The sequence below is a fragment of the Staurois parvus genome, unplaced genomic scaffold (genome assembly GCF_062004578.1).
Source record: "Staurois parvus isolate SC_StPar_1 unplaced genomic scaffold, SC_StPar_1.0 ptg000932l, whole genome shotgun sequence".
NCBI lineage: Eukaryota > Metazoa > Chordata > Amphibia > Anura > Ranidae > Staurois > Staurois parvus.
In genome coordinates, this window is record NW_028318728.1 from 180,591 (window position 1) to 203,963 (window position 23,373).

General features: G+C 44.8%; 1 protein-coding gene across 1 annotated transcript in view; it reads right to left on the reverse strand.

Moving 5' to 3' along the window:
* The window catches only part of LOC149441939 (E3 ubiquitin-protein ligase MARCHF6-like), a gene marked incomplete at its 3' end in the record, with an annotated part of 324,687 nt that overhangs the window by 174,271 nt on the left and 127,043 nt on the right, over positions 1-23,373 (reverse strand). The window contains exon 3 of the mRNA XM_089656745.1: positions 19,966-20,040. The remainder of the gene's footprint in view (positions 1-19,965; positions 20,041-23,373) is intronic.

Sequence of the window (23,373 nt, forward strand, 5' to 3'; positions counted from 1 at the left end):
GTCCAAAGGTTCACATACTTTTTCCTCCCTGCACTGTGAATGTTTATATGTTATGGGCAATTAAACCATGGCAACATCTGTTTGTGTAGTATTATGTTCAGCAGACTGTGTTCTTCTATTGTTGTGACTTAGATGACGTTCAGAGCACATTTTATGCCCAATTCATGCAAAACTTCACGTAATCCCAAGGGGTTCACACACTTATTCATGCAAGTGTATACCATAGTTTGTAGACGCTATAACTTTCACACAAACCAATTAATATGCAGTTATTGGGATTTTTTACTGAAGATATGTAGAAAAGTACATTTTGGCCTACATGTATGATGAAATTTGAGTTTATTTGATATTTTTTATGACAGAAATAAGTAAATATAATTTTTTTTCAAAATTGTCGGTCTTTTTTTGTTTATAGCACAAAAAATTAAAAACCCCAGAGGTGATCAAATACCACCAAAAGAAAGCTTTATTTGTGTGAAAAAAGGACATAAATTTCATTTATGTACAGTATTGCATGACCGCACAATTTCCAGTTAAACTAGTGCAACTCTGTATAGCAACAAATGACGTAAATTGCAGTATCTATAGCATAGTTTGTAGATACTATAACTTTCACACAAAGCAATATACACTTATTGGGATTTTTGTTTTTACCAAAGATATATAGCAGAATTCATTTTGGCCTAAATTTATGGCCAACTTTGAGACCTGGTATACCATGTTTCTACTGCAAAATAAGGTTTTATATGCCTGTGTTTTACTTCCATGGGCATTGTCCCTATCTAATGTCATGGTTTTTATTAACCTACCCACATGGTATTATATATTAAAAAAAAAAAAATTGCATATATTAATGTTAAAGGACTTAATAGTCCCTACAAAACAGAAATGCACTGAAAGGAGGCTTTTCCTGAAAAATGGAATATATTTTTACAACAAAATCATTTTCATAAGCTTAAACCCCCAAAATGTTACCATCTCAATTTATTTCACAATTTCTGACTAACAACAGAAGTGCTGCAAAAAGTTATCCATTCTCCGTAAACTGATACTAAAGACAAACTTTTTTTTTTACTTAAAATTTCACCATCACAATTGATTTGCCAATGCAGATATAAAGATTAAATTGATTGATGACAGACATACAGAATACACATTTTCAGCTGCACCCAGAGGACTTTCTTGAGGATAGGTCAGTTAATTGTGGATGAATATACAGCCGTGGCCAAAAGTTTTGAGAATGACAAATATTAGTTTTCACAGTCTGCTGCTTCAGTGTTTTTAGATCATTTTGTCACGTTACTATGGTATACTGGAGTATAGTTACAAGCATTTCATAAGTGTCAAAGGTTTTTATTGACAATTACATTAAGTTTATGCAAAGGAGTCAATATTTGCAGTGTTGACCCTTCTTTTCAAGACTTCTGCAATTCGCCCTGGCATGCGGGCGATCAACTTCTGGGCCACAACCTGACTGATGGCAGCACATTCTTGCATAATCAATGCTTGGAGTTTGTCAGAATTTGAGGGGTGTTTTTTCGTTCACCCGCCTCTTAAGGATTGACCTCAAGTTCTCAATAGGATGTAAATTTCCATAATAAAAACTGCGGCAACAGACTTTGTGAAAATTAATACTTGTGTCATTCTCAATTGAGTACTGTCTGTGATACTTTTTTTTATTTGCACTAACATAAAATTTTGAGGACAAGCTTTCGGGGAATGTCCGCTTCTTCAGGTCTAAGCAGTACTGAAACAAAGATTTAGCAGAATGTTGGAAGAGATGTAGGGGATGGCAAAAAAAAAAAAAAAACAGAGATAAGATACAGCAAAAGCAAAGTCGGGGGGGGGGGGGACAACACTAGCAGAGGCAGTCATGCTTGAGCTGATAGTCATAAAACTGTTAGATAATGATTGAGGAATCCCATGTCAAAATTCAGGCCGTTATCTCTTGTGTCAAATAGAATTATCATTCTTAGTTCAAAAGTTTTTCTTTCCTGAATGGATTTCAAATTTCCTTTAAGAACTAAAACATTGAGGTCTTCCATAATGTGGTCTGGTTGTGCGAAATGGTGTCCCACAGGTGTGCAAAGATCATCTTCTTTATGTTCCTTGATGGTATGTCTGTGCAAATTCATCCTTGTTTGCAACTTCTGTCCTGTTTCGCCAACATAAGATCCTTTGCTACATTTTCTGCACTGGATAAGGTATACAACATTTCCAGAGCTGCAGCTGTATGAGCCGGAGATATTGAAGATCCCTTCTGAGTGTCGGACACTTTTTGATGGATTGATTTGGTTGCACAGTTTGCAGCGTTTCTTATTGCAGGGTTTGCTTGTAGCAAAGGATCTTATGTTGGCGAAACAGGACAGGACAGAAGTTGCAAACAAGGATGAATTTGTACAGACATACCATCAAGGAACATAAAGAAGATGACCTTTGCACACCTGTGGGACACCATTTCGTACAACCAGACCACACAATGGAAGAACTCAATATTTTAGTTCTTAAAGGAAATTTCAAATCCATTCAGGAAAGAAAAACTTTTGAACTAAGAATGATCATTCTATTTGACACGAGATAACGGCCTGAATTTGGACATGGGATTCCTCAATCATTATCCAACAGTTTTATGACTATCATTCCTTTTGCAAATGCACTAGTACGGCTACAATCACCTCAAGCAATGTGTCATTCTCAAAACTTTTGACCATGGCTGTACTCTCCAAACAGTTACTACAACTCAGAATTGGCTATTTATATGGTCTGATTGCGCCCCTGTATCCACTGAGCTGTTCACTAGGTCCACTACTAGTGCCTCTGTTATCTGGAGACGAAATACAGTACATTAATTCTTAAGAACACTAAATAACAGTGATTCTGAGATTCAGTCCTTTCTTTCCAAATAAACTCTGGTACTGTAACTGATGATGATGCGATATTGAATGCATACAAATCATATATTAGAGCACTGCCTACAGTTGTGTAATTTAATTACTAAATGTGCAGGCTTTGGACAATTATGCAGAGACTTAAAACCATTTAAGGGCATACTGTATGCTTGCAAGACTTGCCCTGCTCACATGCCATTTCCCAGCTCGGTTGTTAAATTACAGAATAGGATTTGGATAAATCATTTCTTCCTACCTATAAAACACACAGACTTCCGGTTCTGGCGCCGCATGGAGAGGAGTTAGGGAGAGGGAGCTCCCGCCATACTGCTTCACAAATCAGCCTTCTAAGCCTGCTCCAGCCTGGAGTCTCACTTAGCGGTACACGGTGGGACCTCCATGGATCGGTTTGTGGAACAATTCCACAGCCAATTGATGTCCATTGCTCGGCAATCCTCCAGGGATGCAGCCAAGATGGCTCCCGCACCTCATGTTGAAGCTAGCGGCGCTGAAGATGGCCCACCACCTAGGCTGCCTGACTCTGCAGAGCTTTGCATCCAACCTCCCCAACCGGCATAGCTCAAGTGGTGGTGGCCCTTCTAGCCCCCCACCATCATGGAGACTGTGGACAGTGCAGTACTTAAAGGGCTAAAACAGCTGCACCACGATCTTCAGACACAGGCCCAGAGAATCTCCCATGCAGAGGATCAGATTTCCATGTTGGAAGTTGAGGCCATTGCTCATTCTGCTGCACTGGCATGCCTAACACAAACCCAGAGAGATATCCAAGCTGGATGACCTCAAAAATCGCACACGGCACAATAATTTGTATATTGTGGGGCTTTCAGAATCTTTCACAAGCACGGCCCTCTCTGAAATCTGTGCCAAACTGAACCCTGAACAGCTGGGCCTACGCTCTCCTAGCTTGGTGGAATGCGCACACCACCTTGGACAACCTTCAGACACCTGTGCCAGACCCAGGTCAGTGATCGTGCGCAGATAAAAATGTCTGCACTACGCAGATAAAAATGTAATCTGACAAAAAATTTGGGCGTGCCTATTGATGGCCATGATCTGCTATTGTTTGCTGACTGCTCAACTGAAGTTATGAGGCAACAGGAATTTTCGCCTCTATGCTCAACCCTCTACTGCAAACACGTCAGGTTCAACCTGGCCTAACATGTCTATCTTGCTACTGGTGAATGTGTTTCTTTCATCCCGTCACTGGAAGCTGAACACGGATATAAGCCATGCAGTCCCCATCTCCTCAACTGATCAAAGCCCCCAAGGGCCCCCCTCTCCGTCTCCTAAGAGCATGCAGAGTCTTCAAAAACCACCTTATAAAAGGGGCAGGTTTGCATGTCAAGAGGGACGAAGATAAGTCTGCTGATTTCTTCAAGCAAAGCCCAACTATTCACATGACCCCCTACAATATCCCTCTGGGGTTATCGCCTCCTGTGATTGGTTGTACCTATGGCACTACCGATCTTAGTTGAGAAGTTCTCATTTGTGATTAGCTACAGGCTGCCTACGTACTCATTATTATGACTCAAATACTCACCTCTCACTGTCTACTCCCTGAAATCAATTCTTCTGTCTGACTACTGAATCCCCTCTTCCTCTACTCGCTTCTTATTCCTTTACCATTCTCTTTTCTCTCTCCTTCTTCCCCTCTTTTTCCCGGACTATCATATCTCCTGTTTTTGAGCGAGGAGCGAATTTCTGGCAGGTATTATCATGAGTAAGCTCCATGTGGAAGAAACTGAAGTCAGAGAGTTGTAGTTGGTTTGTTTACCTGTTTACTATGTTACTTCAGCAGTGGTTCTCCTCTTGGGAGAGCAATGCCTGCCATGGCTATTGCCTCCTCTAATTTGCAGTGCATACCTTTACTCAGGCTGTCATAGCTTGTGGAATGTCAAGGGGCTTCACTCCCCTAATAAGCGCACTGCTTCAGGAGACTCATCTGACTGCTGAGGATCTTCCTCGCCTTCATAAATTGCGGGTAGAAGTTTATTATTATTATTATTATTATACAATATTTATATAGCGCCAAAGGGTATGCTCAGCGCTGTACAGTAGCAGGGGGGACAGAACATGAGACAAGACAGTAACAATACAATACACGAGGGGTTCGAGGGCCCTGCTCTTTCGAGCTTACAATCTAGGAGGGAGGGGAAGGTGGTACAGGAGGAAATGGCTGTGGGGGATGGAGTGGTGGGAGGAGTGGAGGAGGTTAGTTGTTAGGTGAGGTCAGGTGTTAGGTGAGGTTGGGGTAGGCTTCTCTGAAGAGGAGGGTTTTCAGGGTGCGTCTAAAGGTGAGGAGGGTAGAAGACAGTCTGCTGGATTGGGGTAAGGAGTTCCAGAGGATGGGGGAAGTCCTAGAGAAGTCCTGCAATCGGGCGTGGGAGGAGGAGACCAGGGAGCTAGGGAGTAGGAGGTCCTGTGAGGAGCGGAGGGCATGGGTAGGGTAATATTTGGGTATCAGGTCAGTTATGTAGTTTGGGGCAGAGTTATGAATGGCTTTGTAGGTCAGAGTTAGCAGTTTGAATTTGATGCATTGGGCAATCGGGAGCCAATGAAGGGATTGGCAGAGGGGGGAGGCAGATGTGGAGCGGTTGGTGAGGTGGATGAGTCTAGCCGCGGAGTTTAGGATCGACTGGAGTGGGGATAGCGTTCGTTTGGGTAGGCCAGTGAGGAGGGAATTGCAATAGTCCAGGCGTGAGATGATGAGGGAGTGTACGAGTTGTTTGCTGGTGTCTGGGGTGAGGAATGTGCGTATCTTGGAGATGTTGTGGAGGTGGAGCCTGCAAGATCTAGATAGCAGTTGGATGTGGGGTAGGAAGGAGAGTCCAGGGTGAGTCCAGGGTGACACCCAGGACTTTGGCGTGTGGGGTGGGAGAGATGGTGGCGTTGTTAGTAGCGATGGAGAGGATGGGGGGGGCGCGGGGGGGGGGGGGGGAAGACCAGGAGCTCGGTTTTGGATAGGTTAAGTTTGAGGAAATGGAGCGACATCCAGTCTGATATGTCGTTTAGGAAGTGGGCGATGTGGGCAGAGAGTGAGGGGGTGAGGTGGGGGGTGGAGAGGTAAATTTGGGTGGTAATTGAAGCCGTGGGAGTGAATAAGTTTGCCAAGGGAGGATGTATAGATGGAGAAGAGGAGGGGCCCGAGGACAGAGCCTTGGGGGACCCAGACAGAGAGGGGGAGGGAGGGGGAGGTGGCAGTGTTGTAGGTGATGCTGAAGGAGCGCTGGGAAAGGTAAGAGGAGAATCAGGAGAGAGCAGCGTCCCTGATGCCAAGGGAGTGCAGTTTGGCAAGGAGGAGAGGGTGGTCAACAGTGCCGAAAGCCGCGGAGAGGTCGAGGAGCAGGAGGATAGAATAGTGGCCATTGGCTCTGGCGGTTAGGAGGTTGTTGGTGATTTTAAGTAGGGCAGTTTTGGTGGAGTGCAGGGGACGGAAGCCAGACTGTAGGGGGTCAAGTAGGTTATCAGTGAGGTGGACACTTAGGCGATTGTAGGCCAGGCGCTCAAGGAGCTTGGAAGTGAAAGGCAGGAGGGAGATGGGTCTAAGGTTGTTAAGGTTAGTGGGGTCAAGGGAGGGTTTTTTGAGTATGGGGGTGATGTGTGCGTGCTTTAGAGGGGAGGGGAAGGTGCCGGTGGAGAGGGAGAGATTGAAGATATGGGTGAGGGAGCGAATGATGGAGGGGGGGGGGGGTGACTGGAGGAGCTGTGAGGGGATAGGGTCCAGGGGGCAGGTGGTGAGGCGGGCTTCAGTGAAGACCTTAGAGACCTCCTCAGAGGTAGTTGGGCTGAAGAAGCGGAGTGTTGGGGAGGTGATGGTGTGCGGGGCATTGGGTATAGTGGGGGGTAGTGCGGCTATGAGGTCAGGGGAGGGGAGGGTTGAGGGGTTGGAGGGGGGCGGGAGGCTGGGTGGAGAGGTGGATTGTGAGTTGACAATGTCCTTACGGATTGCGTCAATCTTGTTTTGGAAGTGATTGGCAATCTCGTGGGCGGTGAGGTGCTGGGTGGAGGTGGGGGGGAGAGAGCAAGGATTTGAAAGTGGAGAAGAGCCGGCGAGGAAAGGTGGAGAGGGTGTTGATAAGGGTTATGAAATAGGCTTGCTTGGCGGCGTGGAGGGAGTTGGTGTAGGCAAGGTAGGCGGCTTTGTAGAGGGAGAACGCGCGAGGGGATCTGGTTCTGCGCCAGAAGCGGTCCAGCGCGCGACTGCGTCATTTGAGGCATTCCGTGTGGTCGTTTTGTCAGGGTTGAAGCGGTCGGGGTCTAATGCTACGTGTGGTTAGGGGTGCCAGGGAGTCAAGGGCAGCTGACAGTGAGTCGTTGTATGCAATAGTGGCCAGGTCAGGGCATGACAGAGGGAGGATACTGTCATACAGACGGTCAGCTGCCGGGTGGAGATGGGTCGGGTTAAGATTGCAGAGGTTGCGGGTGATGGTTAGACGCTTCGGGGGGAGTTGAGGGAGGGGGAGATGGAGAATGTGAGGAGGTGGTGGTCAGAGAGGGGGAAGGGGGTGTTAGTGAAGTCATGGAGGGGTGAAGAGGTGGGAGAAAACGAGGTCCAGGGTGTTTCCATTGGAGTGGGTGGAGGACTGTGTGTTTTGTGAGCGCGAAGGAGGAGGTTAGAAGGAGGAGTTGGGAAGTAGCCGGGCTGTTGGCGTTGATCGGGATATTGAAGTCGCTTAGGATGGTTGGTAGCTCGGAGGAAGAAGGGAAGCCAGACGGCAAAGTCCTCTAGGAAGGGGGATGTGGAACCAGGAGGCCGATAGATTACCACAATCCTTAGGGGGGTGGGAGAGAAGAGCCGGATGCAGTGGTCCTCGAAGGAGGAGAAGGAGAGGTCGTGGATGGCGGTGAGCTTGTTGCAAACCGAACGGGCGTTCAAGAGTGCAACCGAGAGGGGAGGGGTGGATGTGGGGAGGAGGGGGACAGATATGAGATTGAGGGGGTTGCGGTGGTTGGCGTGAGTAGGGGGTGCCGGGAGGGGGAGTGGGGAGATGGGGGGCCAGGGTTCGGGGAGATGTCACCGGCGGTTAGGAGAAGGAGGAGGGTGAGGAAGGTGGCATGGGAACGGGAGGTGCAGGAGCGCGTGGGTCTGTTGGTGGTGGCATGTGGGTCGGCGGGGGAGTGGAGTATCTGGAGGAGGTGGTGAGAGCCATAGAGGGGGAAAGGAAGAATTGAGGGTGCGATGTAGAGCTGTTTTGGGGGAGTCATAGCCATCCTCCACATGGCTATGCTGACTCAGTTCCCTTTTTCCCCCCTGGGAGGAGCCTTGCAATCACTGCACCTGTTCATGTTTCATTCCAGGGATACCAGACATGAGTCATCCGGAGTTTACTTCCTGTCTTGTGGTTTGCATTCCAGCAGCCATTTCCCCACAGGTATAAAAGCACACTCCCACACCATCCCACTCAGGCATCAATAGCGAGGCTCTTTCTGTCCATGCATCATACATCAGCATCAGAGGTATCTACACCATATTCATGTCTCATCAATTCACTTAACCATTGCCTCCTAAAGGTCATTCATTTACCCATACACACACTCTTTATTTCATGTTTTCTAATGTTCCCATTTTTTTTTTTTCCCCCCCCAACAACAGTCCAATATCACTACACAGCACTCACACAGCACTGACAGTTTGCTCAGCGCTTCACGTTTGAAGAGATATATATGGTCTACAGCCACACTCATTACTTTGAACTGATAATCATCCACTATCCACTAGTCTTATTACTTTTATTTTTATGATGTTTACTAATATTATTATTATTAGTATCATCATTGCCAGTGTTACTACTATGATTATTTTCATATATATTTTTTATATATTTTATTTTAAAAAAATGTTTTCTATTTATTTACATTTGCAGGTGCTATATTCATGTATTTTTAATAATTTTGTATTTGCTTTGTTTCTTAGTGCATGTATATATCTTTGTATATGTGTATATGCATGTGTATATATGTATGTATATGCATTTATAAAAACTACAAAAGATTGCACTTTAAATAACCCCCTCCAACCCCTCATCTTATAACAAGTAGAGGAGGTGGAGCTTTGCTCCCAAGGCATCTAGCCCTGGTTATTTACTACTTGACCTCCATACAGGTTGGTCATCAGCTCTGAGGAAAGGGATTCGTCCCTGAAACGCGTCAGTCATTTGACCGCACTGACAATGAGAACACCTTGCCCGCCGTTGTGGCCATTGTCATTTTTCTATGCTTTTTAGATACATGCTTCGTCTGTGAGTATGTTTTTATTATTTCATTCCTACAATAAACCTTGAATAATGCACTAAGTGTGTGCGCCACCTGTTTTCTCTCTATCCAGTGGCTGATTTCCCCGTCTGAGGAGGGCTGCACCCCTGGAACATTTCCTTTGGTTGTCGCTGTCCTGGTACCCTTGGCTTCCCTTTTGGCTGTGCATATCCTGAGGCGCTGGAGAGTACATACGATATCCGGGTAGAGGGAGGCAAGTTTGGGCATGGAGGAGAGGAGAACGAGGAGGAGGAGTGCATGTGGCATGCTAGGGTGGGCAGAATGCTGATCGGGTTGTCATGGAAATTTTGTATTTACAGGTTGAACTTTAAATGTGTCATATATTAGTGTTATTCATATGTCTCTCGTGTGGCTTAATTAAAGCTCTGAAGGCTGCAATTGGGCCATGCGCATGTACAATGTATGTATTACAGTACTCAGCTCGGTAATGGATGAGATGGCAGATCTGCGCTTATAGACCGGCGTGTATACCACCACGGCAATCGATGCGAATGCCGCCGGCGGTAGGCCGCGGGCCTGTATCCACATATAAGCAGCATAGTACCACGTGGACTTCGTACCGCAAAGGCGCCAAGCGGTGTGTAGGCTCGTGTATACCTTACAAGCCATTACCGACCTGAAACTGTATCTGGATGGATGTGTTTTAATAAAGATCGTATCAGGCCCATTCAGATACAGACTACACTGTTTAATCTAGGGGATGCTTGTACAGAGAATTTACATACCACTAGGAGCTAATAGGATAGGAAGTTTGCTCTCAGAGAGTTCATGGGGGGGGGAGGGGAGGACTGGTGTAAAGGGGGAAGGTTGCTTCCCTCAGAGAGTTCATGGGGGGGGGGGGGAGAGGACTGGTGATAGATAATAAGAAAGGCTACGCTCCAATCGGAATGTACATCCTGTGTATAGGCACTCCCCATTGCATTGTTCTGTGGAAGGGGATTGACCTGACTCATGTGGGGGGGGGGGGGTGTGGTGTGTGTGTGTGTGTGTGTAATAAAACCAGGGGCTGAGTCTGAAGCCAGCCTCTTTGTGAATTCCAACAGCAATCTGAGAGTGTCGTGTGATCATTCCCAGGTAACAGGAGCTCCATTTCCCCACAATTCTGAGATAGCTAAACCAGTTGGAGGCGCAGGAATCGTGGAGCTAAGCTGCAGTCGTGGAAAGCGAGATTCGCACAGCTTTATGGGGGATTGCTGCGCATCCAACTGCGAGTACTCACGGTAAGGAGAAATGTGTTAAAAGCGAATTTCCAAGACAGGGTCGGAGAGGAGGGAGGTTTCAGTCAGAACGTGAGGAGGGGGAGAGTCCGTTATGCCATGTCAGAGTTCATCAGTGTAGGAAGGGAGTGGGAGTGGTGGGCGGCTGGGGACGCAGCTGGCTGGTTGCAGTCAGTGGGCACAGTGTGGTCGGCGTCCGCGGGTGTTGTGGCACGGCGTCAGTGGGCACAGTGGTGCGGCGGCTGCACGAGCCGTGGGATGCGGTGATCGGAAGTGTTGTAGGCCCGGCGTCAGGGGTGCTGGAGGCCCGGCGTCGGGAGGCGTTGAGTGCACAGCTTTGGGAGGTGATGAGGGCCCGGCGTTGGGAGATGTTGAGGGCCCGGCGGCAGGAGGCGCAGAGGACCCGGCGGCAGGAGGCGCAGAGGACCCGGCGGCAGGAGGCGCTGAGGGCCCGGCGGCAGGAGGCGCTGAGGGCCTGGCGTCAGGGGTGCTGAAGGCCCGGCGTCAGGAGGTGGTGTAGGCCGGCGTCAGGAGGTGGTGTAGGCCGGCGTCAGGAGGTGGTGTAGGCCGGCGTCAGGAGGTGGTGTAGGCCGGCGTCAGGAGGTGGTGTAGGCCGGCGTCAGGAGGTGGTGTAGGCCAATGTCAGGAGGTGGTGTAGGCCAGCGTCAGGAGGTGGTGTAGGCCTATGTCCGGAATGGGTTAGGCGTTGGTGGGCGCCTCCGTCGGATGGAGCGGGGTCAGGGCTGTGCGGGGCAGGGGCACGGTTGAGTGGGGCACGGTGGGGAGGAGATGTGGCAGCGGTGGCTTCCCCAGTCGGGGCCAGTGGCGGCTTGCCCTCTTTGTGCCAGTGGGGGTGGTTGCTGTTTCCTTCAATCTGTGGGACCCGGAGCGGGGTGTCACGGCAGCGATCCTCAGTCCTTCGCGGTTTGCGCTCCTCCGTGGTCTGCTGCAGCTGGTAGGAGAGGTCGCGGCTTCAGGGGTCATGGTAGGCCAGGAGTCGCCGAGTTTCGCAAGAGGGACAGCGCGCTGGAGGGCGGGGTGGTGGGCTGGTGGTCCCTGGTTGGGTGGTGGGCTTGCGATCCCAGGTGGGATAGTAGCCTAGGGTCCTTGGTGGTTTGGAGTCCCTGGTGGGTAGTGGGTGCCCCTGTTTGAGTCCCTGGTGGGATGGTTGGCTTGCGATCCCCGGAGGTATAGTGGCGGTCCCAGGTGGGATGGTGGGTTTGGTCCCGGTGGGATAGTAGCCTGGGGTCCCTTGTGGCTTGCAGTCCCTGGTGGGTAGTGGGTGCCCCTGATTGTGGCCCTGGTGGCTTGCGGTGTGATGGTGGCTGGGCCCCCTAGTGAGTAGTGGGCGCCCCTGTTTGGGTCCCTGGTGGGATAGTGGTGGTCCCAGGTGGGATGGTGGGCTTGCGGTCCCCGGTGGGATAGTAGCCTAGGGTCCCTAGTGGCTTGCAGTCTCTGGTGGGTAGCGGGTGCCCCCGTTTTGTGTCCCTGGTGGCTAGTGGTGTGATGGCGGCTGGGCCCCTGGTGGGTAGTGGGTGCCCCTTATGGGAGTACCTGGTGTCCTGGGACGTTGAGGTGGAAGCGGACGCCTCCCGGGTGTCTGTAGGACCGGTGGGAATGGTGGCAGCTTCCCCAAGGAGCGGAGGCGTCCCGCCGGGGCTGCGATTCCGGCCACGGCCGGCAGGAAACATTGCGGCTTTGGGTGCCTCAAGCCGCAATGTTTCGGCAGGCCTCAAGCCGCTTTGGCCTCTTGGAGCTCCGCCGGAGGGACAGAGGGTCCCGGGCCCCTTGAGACATTCCACTCGGTCCATGGAGGCAGACTCTAATGGTCGTAGGTTAACACTATACCTAAACACTGCATCACTATCAGCAATATCTATGCTAACACCTCTCCTGGCACCTTTCTCTGATGATTGTTCTGGCTGTCACCTTGTGAGGCCCCGGGATAAACCCTCTCACAAATCTACTCCTACCCTCCTAGCCCAATCCATTGCCTCTCTACACTTCCTGGATACTTGGTGCCTGGCCCACCCCATTGACCGTGAGTTTTCCTTTTTCTCTCCTCCACATAATTCCTGTTTGTGCATCGATTATTTTTGCAGCTCCCCAGCACTTCTCCCATCATTACAGGACTTACAAATTGGAGATATATCAATCTCTGATCATAGCCCTATTTCGGTGGAGCTGTCAGGATTATCACCATGCATCCTCCCCTCCCACGCACTTTGGCGGTTCCAGTCATACCTTGCCAATAATGAAGATTTTAAACATATACTGTATCAGGCATGGGCTGATTATGCTACCACCAATGGAGCCCACTTAACTGTTCCCAAGTCTTCTTCAGAGGTAAGATTATCTCCTGCACAGCTCAATTCAAACAACATTCCCGTGTACAATACCTACAAGCTAGTGAATCTCTGAGACAAGCGTATGCATCACTTCTACACCACCGCAACATGGCAGAACGCAACACAGAGTTTTGACTACTGGGTGGAACACCAGGAAGAAACCAAATTATCTTACTCTGCTCTTAAATTTTATAGGTTTGGTAACAATGTGGGCAAACTCTTTGCCAAACTCTGCTCGGGACCTAGAACGCCTACTTCTGCGCCTAAATCCCCAATGGGCTCTACTGCCACTGTGCCTCAGGAATTCAATGCTTTGCTGACAGGGTAATACTCATCTCTCTACTCAGATGATCCTATTGATAAAGATGCTGCCACTGCTTTGTTGGCTGGGGTGTGTTTGCCTAAATGCTCATCTTCCCAGCTAGATTTGTTAAATGCCCCTATTACTACGGAGGATATATTATCAACTATCAAACTACTTCCCTCTGCTAAGGCTCCTGGCCCAGACGGAAATCTATAAACTTACGAAATAATTAATTCCGGATAACCTACACCATGTTTTCACAGCTATGTGGGGTTGTGGTCCATACCTTCTTACGGGAACTCAAGCGCACATCAAACTCATTTCTAAAAAAGGCAAAGACCCTCTCCAACCGGAGTCATAGAGGCCAATCTCCCTAATAAATGTTGATGTAAAAATCCTTTCTAAAATTGTACCATCTAGACTAGCCGCACTTCTTCCACACGATACACCCAGCCCAATCAGGGTTTGTACCGGGACGTTCAGCGACCCTCAACTTGCGTAAGGTCCTTATGGCGCTCAAATTCACCAAATCCCGTCCGGGTAGTGACCTGGCCATAACATCTCTTGATGTTGAAAAGGTTTTTGACAATATCAGTTTTACCTGGCTATTTATGGTCATGCGGCAATTTGAATTCTCGGGACCCAAACTTGAATTCTTACAACAAATGTATGCATCTCCCACTGCGCGCTTAGTCATTCCAGACTTCATGTCAGCACCTATCCCCCTAACTAAGCGCATGAGGCAGGGATGCCCACTGTCCCCTCTTTTCTTTAACCTTGCGATTAAACCCCTGCCCAGAATATTAAACTCGCCCTATGGTGTCAGTGATATATCTATTAGCGGACAAATCCTTAGAACTGCGATGATTGTAGATATTTTATTATTTTCCTCCAACCCTCCTATGGATTTTAATATACTTCAGAACTTACTTGCGACCTTCCAGGTCTGTTCAGGGCTACGAATCAATTTTGATAAAACCAAACTTTTTAATACTAAATCACTATGCCTCTGTCAAGTGGCGGTGTTCTTCACCGTTTAGCATTGCGAAGCATTCCATCACTTAGGCAAAATGATTGGACGTGAACCGTTGTCCTAGTATGATTTGAACTACCCTCCTTTAATAGCAAAGATTGTGCAAGAGTTGGAAGCTTGGGTGATTTTACCCTTATCGCTTTTCGGCCGATGCCACTTATTTAAAATTGTATATTTTGCTTGTTTGTTGTACCCCATGCAAACTATTCCTATTCTCCTTAAACATTCTGATGTCCAGACAATTCAGACAGCCCTACTAGCCTTTCTATGGCGATGCAAAAAAGCTTGCATTACTTTACAGAAATGATGTGTCCCTAAAAGTGAAGAGGGTGTACGTCTTGCTAACTTAAGGTTTTACAATCTTTCGTGTTTGCTTAGACAAGTTTGAGTCTGGCTCTCAGGTAACTCACAATATACTAACCATGCTCTTGAAAGTGCCCTGGTCTATCCGTTCAGTCTTTCAGCTGTCTTGTACCTCAAAAATCTGCCTAATGCTCTGAAAAGAAATGTCTTGATCAGGGATACTGTTAAAGCTTGGAGAGAAGTACGTAAACTTTTGGGACTACCAGCAAACATATCCCAGCACCTACCTATACAAGGTAACCCTATGTTCTCCCCGTCTACTCACCATCAAGCTTTTACCCGTTGGCATTCTTCTGGTCTTACTACGATTACGAAGGTCTTCTACGATAATCCAACTGGCTTCAAGTCTTTTACTGATCTCGTTCAAGAGTATACGTTCCCTTCATAACATTCCTTTCACTACCATCAACTCTTAAGCTACCTTCGGACTAGCTATGATTCTAGATGAGATCAGTTTTGAAGCTCATTTATTGACATGGTGCTACATCACAATCACTACTCCATCTCCAACCTATACACTCATCAAACTACTAAATATCTTGCCCTGCTACAATAATGGGGCCCTGCCCTTCATGAAGATGATACTTCAGAACTGCTACTGACAGGATATTGGACGATAGGCTGTCTCATCACTTGTGAAACTTGGCATGAGCCTCAGTTTAAAATAATCCATAGACCATATTATCCTTTTTGCATTGTTCCAGGGGACCCTTCTTAATCTAACTGCCCGTGGTACTCCCTTCATTGACCATCTCTACTCCACCGCCTCTGGGAATGTCCCACTATTGCTATCTTTTTGCAACAAAGTATTAGCTTATATTGCAAAAGTACATACAATAAAACTGCCTAAAGACTCACTGATATGCTTTTTTTGATCATACTGTGGCAGGCGCACCATCCTCATCCTCTACCATACCACGTCTGCCACAATGGTCCCATATATGCCTGTTGGTGACTCGTAGAGCAATTCTTCAAGCTTGGATACAACTATCAGATTTGTGCCTCCTCACTGTCAAGAAGGCTCTCTTGTCGTTATTTACACTGGAAAAGATGGACACTATGGTTCTCAACTTCCAACCTACGAAACGTTTTTTTGTCCGATGCAGACACTATATGGAATACTCTTTTTTCCTGTACAGAGCTCATGTCACATATGCAACCTTTCCAATATACATATTGGTATCTGAGAGCGGACCTTTCTAATACCCTGGGCAAGCTTAAGATTCTTGATTCCCAACCACCCCTTGACTCTCCCTCTTCTAAAGCATATGGTCCTCTGCTGACCTCATTCACCTAGAACCCATGTATACCTAGTGACCATGTCAAGTCTAATTCCTATAGTTTGCTTGAGGTCTCCCCACGATTTCCAATCGATATGTTGAGAAGCTTCCATTCTTGAGGGTTCTAGTAGAGAATAGTACTTATTTGGCTGATATTTTGCTGAACAAACCACTTGTTCTTCATTTTTATTTTTTGTGATGTTGGACTGTTTTCTCTTTGTTTTCTGCCCCCCCCCCCACACTTCCTACTATGACATGTATGACTGTACTGACTCATGTAGACTGTTAAGCATCTGTCTGTGGCCACCATGGAAAATACTGTACATGTTTTGTATTTCTACTCAAAAAATGCAATAAATATTAAAAAAAAAAACAAAAAAAAAAACACACATATAGCCACCCAAAGTCAAAAGAGGAACTTCAAACTCCAACACGGCCCAGCTCTGATACACAGAAATGATCTCATCCACCCTTGACTGGTGCTGGAGATGTGGTACACCAAATAGCTTAACTTATGCACCAAATTCTTAACTTGTGGTGATCCTACACTCTCACCCAAACCTTCTGGCGATCTGTTATCTTATTACATGTACGTTCTGGCCTGACATCCCAGAGGTGCCCTTCTATTATACCTGGGTTGGTCTCAAAGAATAAACAAGGTTGGTTTCGCTTACTCATATACAGTGGATATAAAAAGTCTACTCACCTGTTAAAATGCCAGGTTTCTGTGATGTAAAAAAATGACAAAGATAAATCATTTCAGAACTTTTTCCACCTTTGATGTGACCTATAAACTGTACAACTCAACTGAAAAACAAACTGAAATATTTTAGGGGGGAGGAGAGTAAACATAAAAAAATAAAATAATGTGGTTGCATAAGTGTGCACACCCTATTATAACTGGGGATGTAGCTGTGTTCAGAATTAAGCAATTGCATTCAAAACATGTTAAATAAGAGTCAGTACACACCTGCCATCATTTAAAGTGCCTCTGCTTAACCCCAAATAAAAATTCAGCTGTTCTGGTAGGTCTTTCCTGACATTTTCTTTGTTGCATCCTACAGCAAAAGCCATGGTCCGCAGAGAGCTTCTAAAGCATCAGAGGGATCGCATTGTTAAAAGATATCAGTCATTAGAAGGGTACAAAAGAATTTCCAAGGCATTAGCTATACCATGGAACACAGTGAACACAGTCATCAAGTGCAGAAAATATGGCGCAAGAGTGACATTACCAAGAACTGCAGCAAGGAGGAGCAGTGCCCTCCTATCCCTCTAGTATTGCACTGTATTGTTGCTGTATTGTCTCCCATTATATTATAAAGCGCTGTGAAAACTGTTGGCGCTATATAAATCCTGTATAATAATAACTGGACGCCCCCCCAAAATTGATGAAAAGACAAAATCAAAACTGGTCTGGGAGGCTGCCAAGAGGCCTACAGCATCACTAAATGAGCTGCAGGAATATCTGGCAAGTCCTGGCTGTGCGGTACATGTGACAACAATCTCCCGAATTCTTCATATGTCTGGGCTATGGGGTAGAGTGGCAAGACGGAAGCCTTTTCTTACGAAGAAAAACATCCAAGTCCGGCTAAATTGTGCAAAAACACATCTGAAGTCTCCCAAAAGCATGTGGGAAAATGTGTTATGGTCTGATGAAACCAAGGTTGAACATTTTCGCCATAATTCCAAAAGATATGTTTGGCACAATAACAACACTGCACATCACCAAAAGAACACCATACCCACGGTGAAGCATGGTGGTGACAGTATCATGCTTTGGGACTGTTTTTCTTCAGCTGGAACTAAGGCCTTCGTCAAGGTAGAGGGAATTATGAACAGTTCCAAATACCAGTCAATATTGGCACAAAACCTTCAGATTTCTGCTAGAAAGCTGAACATGAAGAGGAACGTCATCTTTCAGCATAACAATGGCCCAAAGCATACATCCAAATCAACAAAGGAATGGCATAACCAGAAGATTAAAGTTTTGGAATGGCCCAGCCAGAGCCCAGACCTGAATCTGTGGGGTGATCTGAAGAGGGCTGTGCACAGGAGATGTATTCACAATCTGACAGATTTGTAATGTTTTTGGAAGGAAGAGTGGGCAAATATTGCCAAGTCAAGATGTGTCATGCTGATACACTCATACCCAAAAAGACTGAGTGCTGTAATAAAATCAAAAAGTGCTTCAACAAAGTATTAGTTTAAGGGTGTGCACACTTATGCAACCATATTATTTTAGTTTTTTATTTTTACTTCCCTCCACCTAAAAGATTTCAGTTTGTTGTTCAAATGAGTTGTACAGTTTATAAGTTACATTAAAAGGTGGAAAAAGTTCTGAAATGATTTATCTTTGTCTCGTTTTTTTACATCACAGAAACCTGACATTTTAACAGAGGTGGATAGACTTTTTATATCCACTGTATGCAGCCTGGACAAGGATTTCAGGCATTGGAAGTTGATAACCCCCGTCAATAAGAGTGGGTAGAGGAACTAAACTTCTATGTCATAGGCTGATCAAGACACGGAGGTGACTGTTGTACAGTAAGACCCAAACTTGGTTCTCACCTCCAATACGATTATCTTATTAAGATATTGGCTAAATTTCTATTCTCATGTCAAGAAACGTAAGAGCCTTTCTGGTCAAACAAAATTTAGGAAATAAAAAATACCCTTCCTCAGAGGCAAGAACATACTTAAAGTCCGTGAGATCACTAACCAGTTTAGTGATTTCTATTCTCAACTATACAATCAAAATACCTCCAGTTTGCAACTATCCTTTTCACCCGATGACATCCAACACTTTCTCTTAACTCCCCCAACTCTATACACCTCCCAACTGTGACTCGTGACCAACTTGCAAGTAATATCTACCCTGTTTTATGAATCAGACAATGGAAAAATGTGATTCTAGATTAATCCTTATATAAAGCTTCGAGCCCAGATGGGTTCAGCAATGAGTACAATTAAACAAAACTTAATACACTGCTGCCTCATTTATGCAAAATGTTTAACCAGATTTTGGATGCAGAACACTCCCTCAGGAAACTCCTGAAGCATTTATAATTATTATTCCCAAACCGGGCATACCAACAGCTATGCTATACACTTTACTAACTGAATGGTGACCCTCATTCCACAACTAGTGCAACCAGATCAGGTGGGTTATGGGCTTGGCTGTCAAGCCTCATAAAGAACCAGACAATTTATAGATTTATTACAATATTACACTGTTGCATGTCTTCTATGCTTTTTTTCTTTCGATGCAATGAAGGCATTCAGTAGGGTTCACTGGAACTACTTAAGATCTGTTCTCAAAAACTGTGGTATAACTAGCTGCATAAAATTGGCTATTGAAACCCTATACATTAGAGAGAGGACATTGGGATTCCTTTCAAACCCCTTCCAAATAACCAACGGCACTTGCCACTGTCCCTTACCCCCATTATTTTCACCCTCATCATAAAACCCTTTTCACAATTTATTCGCTCTGATCCTTCAGTATCACAGAAATCATAGTTGAGAATATGGAGCACAAGATTGGCCTTTATACCAACAGTTCCATCCATCCCCCCCTTATACTTACTTGAGCCCGATCTCAATCCAACAGTGTACACAAAAGCAGTAGTTCTCTCCCTTCCCAAAGGCTCAGAGATAGCAGCAGAAGCCATTGGCTCCTGCTGCTGTCAATCACAGACTCGGGATCAAACCTTGGGCTGTGCTGTGCAAAACCATTGCAAAGAACAGGTAAGTATGATGTATTTATTATTTTAAAGAAGAATAAAAACAAGCCTTTAGAACAACTTTAAAAATGATTTACCAATGTAATTATTGGCCTAGAGTCCCTATTCTCTGTCCTATTATTTTATACTTATACTTCTTTTCTTTAGAAAAAAAAATGTTCATTATAGTTCATTATAAGATGTATACTCTTGATTTACCCTTCCTAAAGTCAAGTGAGCAAAACAGAACCACTATCTCATGTGATCTTAGGCATTTTATATTGTACAACAATTTAGACTTATTGTTTTGTCTACAAAGTCAATAAAGAAATTAAAGTAAAAAAATTTGGAAGCCAATTGATTGTAATGGGTAAAAATACATTTTCCTAAGAATACATTTTTATATAAAAGCTCATCTATGATTTCAGGAAAATTTACAGCTTTGAAGTAGAAAATTACCAGGCAATTAGGTACATCTTGCTACTTAAATGTAATAAAATTTTACACTCTACTCACCAATGAGCATATATCCAACCACCATCCACAAATGAGAGGGAAAACACCAATTTCTACAACCACTAGTAAAGAAACCTTTTTGAAAAAGGAAACAAAAGTATGTTACTAATCAAAATATACAGCATGGGAAATTAAAGTGGTTATAAATCTCAGACATGAAATATGAACTATCTACATGAATCACTTCTGACAATTTTTCCTGACACCAAGAGAAAAAAATTGACAGAGGAAGAGAGCTCCAGCAGATTGGCAGCCTCAGCTCTGTTCCTGTGAGCTGTGTCGAGGGAGGGGGTGTCTCTTCCCTCCAATCAGCTCTCTGTGCTCTCCTCAATGAGCTCTGCAGAGTGCGATTTCAGCTCTATGCCCCCTATTTTGTGAACGCTCAGACAAGCTGTATAAATTCAGCACTATGAATGCATGTAGAGAAGACTGCAGACTGACAGGTACTACTTATGTAGGAAGATTTGTTTCATCTCCCTGTATCACCTGAGGCCAGTCACTTCAGTTGGTATATGTAAGGGTCTACAACCACTTTAAGGCAGACCTTAACCATGAAAACTATTTTTTATGTGACCTCACCTATAAAAGCAAATTTGACGTTCTGTGCCTGTAAAAAGTCAAAACACTGATCACATATGGATAGCATGCCTGTTGCCATAACTCAGAAACTGTGTTTCAGCAGAGCCAACTGGCTTGAGTAATACAATGAAGAAGAGCCAAGGTCACTTGACAAACTGTGTAGTAAAACCGCTTTCTCAGAATACACTGAGCACCTTGGAGTCTTCTCCATATAACTGCACAATATAATCTCCCCCTGGCTGAATAAAATTTATAAGCTGAGTATTCAGCGCTTGCTCCTGTCACTCTACCTCCTATTACTCACATTTCCTCTGATTTACCACATACCCTAAAAGCCTCTTGCACATGGTACTGATATTTAAGCATCTTTTTTTTTTTTTACATAATCTCAGGCACTTGTTTTGTGCATATTCACACGTATTTATGAACATATTTGTGCACATATGTACATTCACACATTTGCGTGCACAATACATTCTTAGGGAAGATCAATTAATATGTATGCTCATATGTACGTATTTACAGACATATTCACGCATTTGCGTGCAGGCGGCGTACATTACTGACCAAAAATGCAGATTATTCTTTACTAAGGAATATGTGGCGCTTAATTAGGCATCTGCGTGCAAAGGCACATTGTAAAAGATGGGCTACATTTTACCTCAGTAAAAAAAAACGCTGTACTGAGCTTTTTTCAAGCTGCAGTGTGCAAGAGGCCTAATTGTTTCTATTCAGTTTCCTCTTCTTTCTCCTTTGGCCTTTGCTTGTTTTTCTCTAATTTCATTCACACTTTCCTATAGCAATTTCATGTTCTCATTTAACCAAATAAGAAGGACTCAGGTCATGCACCAATATTGATTGCTATGACATCCATTTTATGTTGACCATGACTATTCTCAGCACAATGTTTGTATATACTGTATGCACTGCACTTTTTTTTTTTTTTATCGGTTTCTTCTTTGGGATGGTCTATAGAAATTTTCGAAGACACACATTCATATTTGGTTATTTTAAGTTTGTTTACACAAACTGTTTAAACCCAGATCCAGATTCAGGCAGGCAAATATTTTTTTTCCATAAGAGATGGTCAATCTTTGATATAGGGAGTATTATGCATCTTTAATTCAAAAACATTGTATCATGAGAGGAAGGTTTCATTACTTTAACCATTAGCCGCCCGGCCTATAGCCGTTTGGCGGCAGCAATAATGCTTCACCTTTCCGGGTGCACGCCATTTGGCGTGCTCCCGCACATGCACAGTTCGCGCGGTTACAGAGCCACTCAGCGGCGCGATCTGTCACCGGCCGTGTACCTCGGACACGGCCGATGACAGATCTGAGTATCGGCCCCCGTTGCCGGTACCATGTGACCTGCTGTGACCAATCACAGCAGGTCACATGACAGTTGTATACAATGGATGGCTTCATTCATGCCATCCATTGTATACTAGTGCCTAGCTGTGAATGGTCACAGCAGGTCACATGCACATGTCATGTGATTAGCTGTGGCCAAATCACAGCTAAGCACAAAAAAAAAAAAACCTGAATGAATCAATTTAATTCAAGGTAAATGCTTGCTTATAGCAATTGTGTAAGAAAAAAAAAAACTGATCACTTCCCCAAAGTAGTACAATGTTGCTATGGTAACATTGTACTACTTTGGCCATAGTAAAATATGAAAACAAAATCTTAAAAAAAAAAAAAAGTAATAAAAAATTAAAAATAATAAAAAAATAAAACAATATATATATATTTTTTTTTTTTCATACTGTCACCAGTGTCCCTGTTCACCGCCATGCCAGTTATATGATGATGCTGTTACAGTACGTAAAAAAAAAAGTGAAAATAATGTTTTTAATTTTTTCATTTTCCGAAAAATTATGACAAAAAAAATACAACTTCAAAAAACTTGCCATGCCTCTTATGAAGTACGTCCGACTGTCTACTCTACAAAAAGGGGTTATTTGGGGATATCTGTACTATTCTGTACCATTCTTGGACCTCAAGAAATTAGATTGGCTGTCAGTACTTCAGGATTAATCAATTTTCAGATCTATACCATAGTTTGTGAACTCTATAACTTTCCTACAAACTAAATAATACATCCTAATTTGGGTTATTTTCACCAAAGACATGTAGCAGAATACATCTTGGCCTAAATTTATGAAGAACAATTATTTATTTGTAAACTTTTATAACAGAAACAAAGAAAAACGTGTTTTTTTTTCAAAATGTTTGGTCTTTTTTTGATAATTTAGCAAAAAATAAAAACCCCAGTGGTGATATATACCACCAAAAGAAAGCTCTAGTTGTGTGAAAAAAATGATAAAATTTTAGTTTGGGTACAATGTTGTATGACCGCGCAATTGTCATTCAAAGTGTGAGAGCGCTGAAACATGTAAAATTGCCCGGTATTGAAATGGTTAAAACATGGGTAGGCAACCTTAAAGAGGTGGCGATCTACCTGAACAACATGGGAGAAATCAAAGATCACCGGGTACAGTGTTGCCCAGTGTCATCTCCTCGCACGTGATTTAAACATCTAATTGCCGTACTACCTTGTCACAATCGCATGCATTGCACGGCATCATGGGTTTAAATTAGGTGGTGAGGAGGCAACATATTGCCTCCTCACCACTGGTCAAAACACACTTGGATCGCTTTGCAATGCCTGCTGCACTTATGAATGAGCCCTTAGTTGCATCCAGCAGCGGCACTCTTAGGGCTCATTCACATTTAAAGTTGGGGGTGGTAAAACTCTGAAGCTGAGTAACAGTTTTACCGGCCCCAATCCCTACCCCCTTTTGCTGCTGAGGCAGCAGCTAAAAGG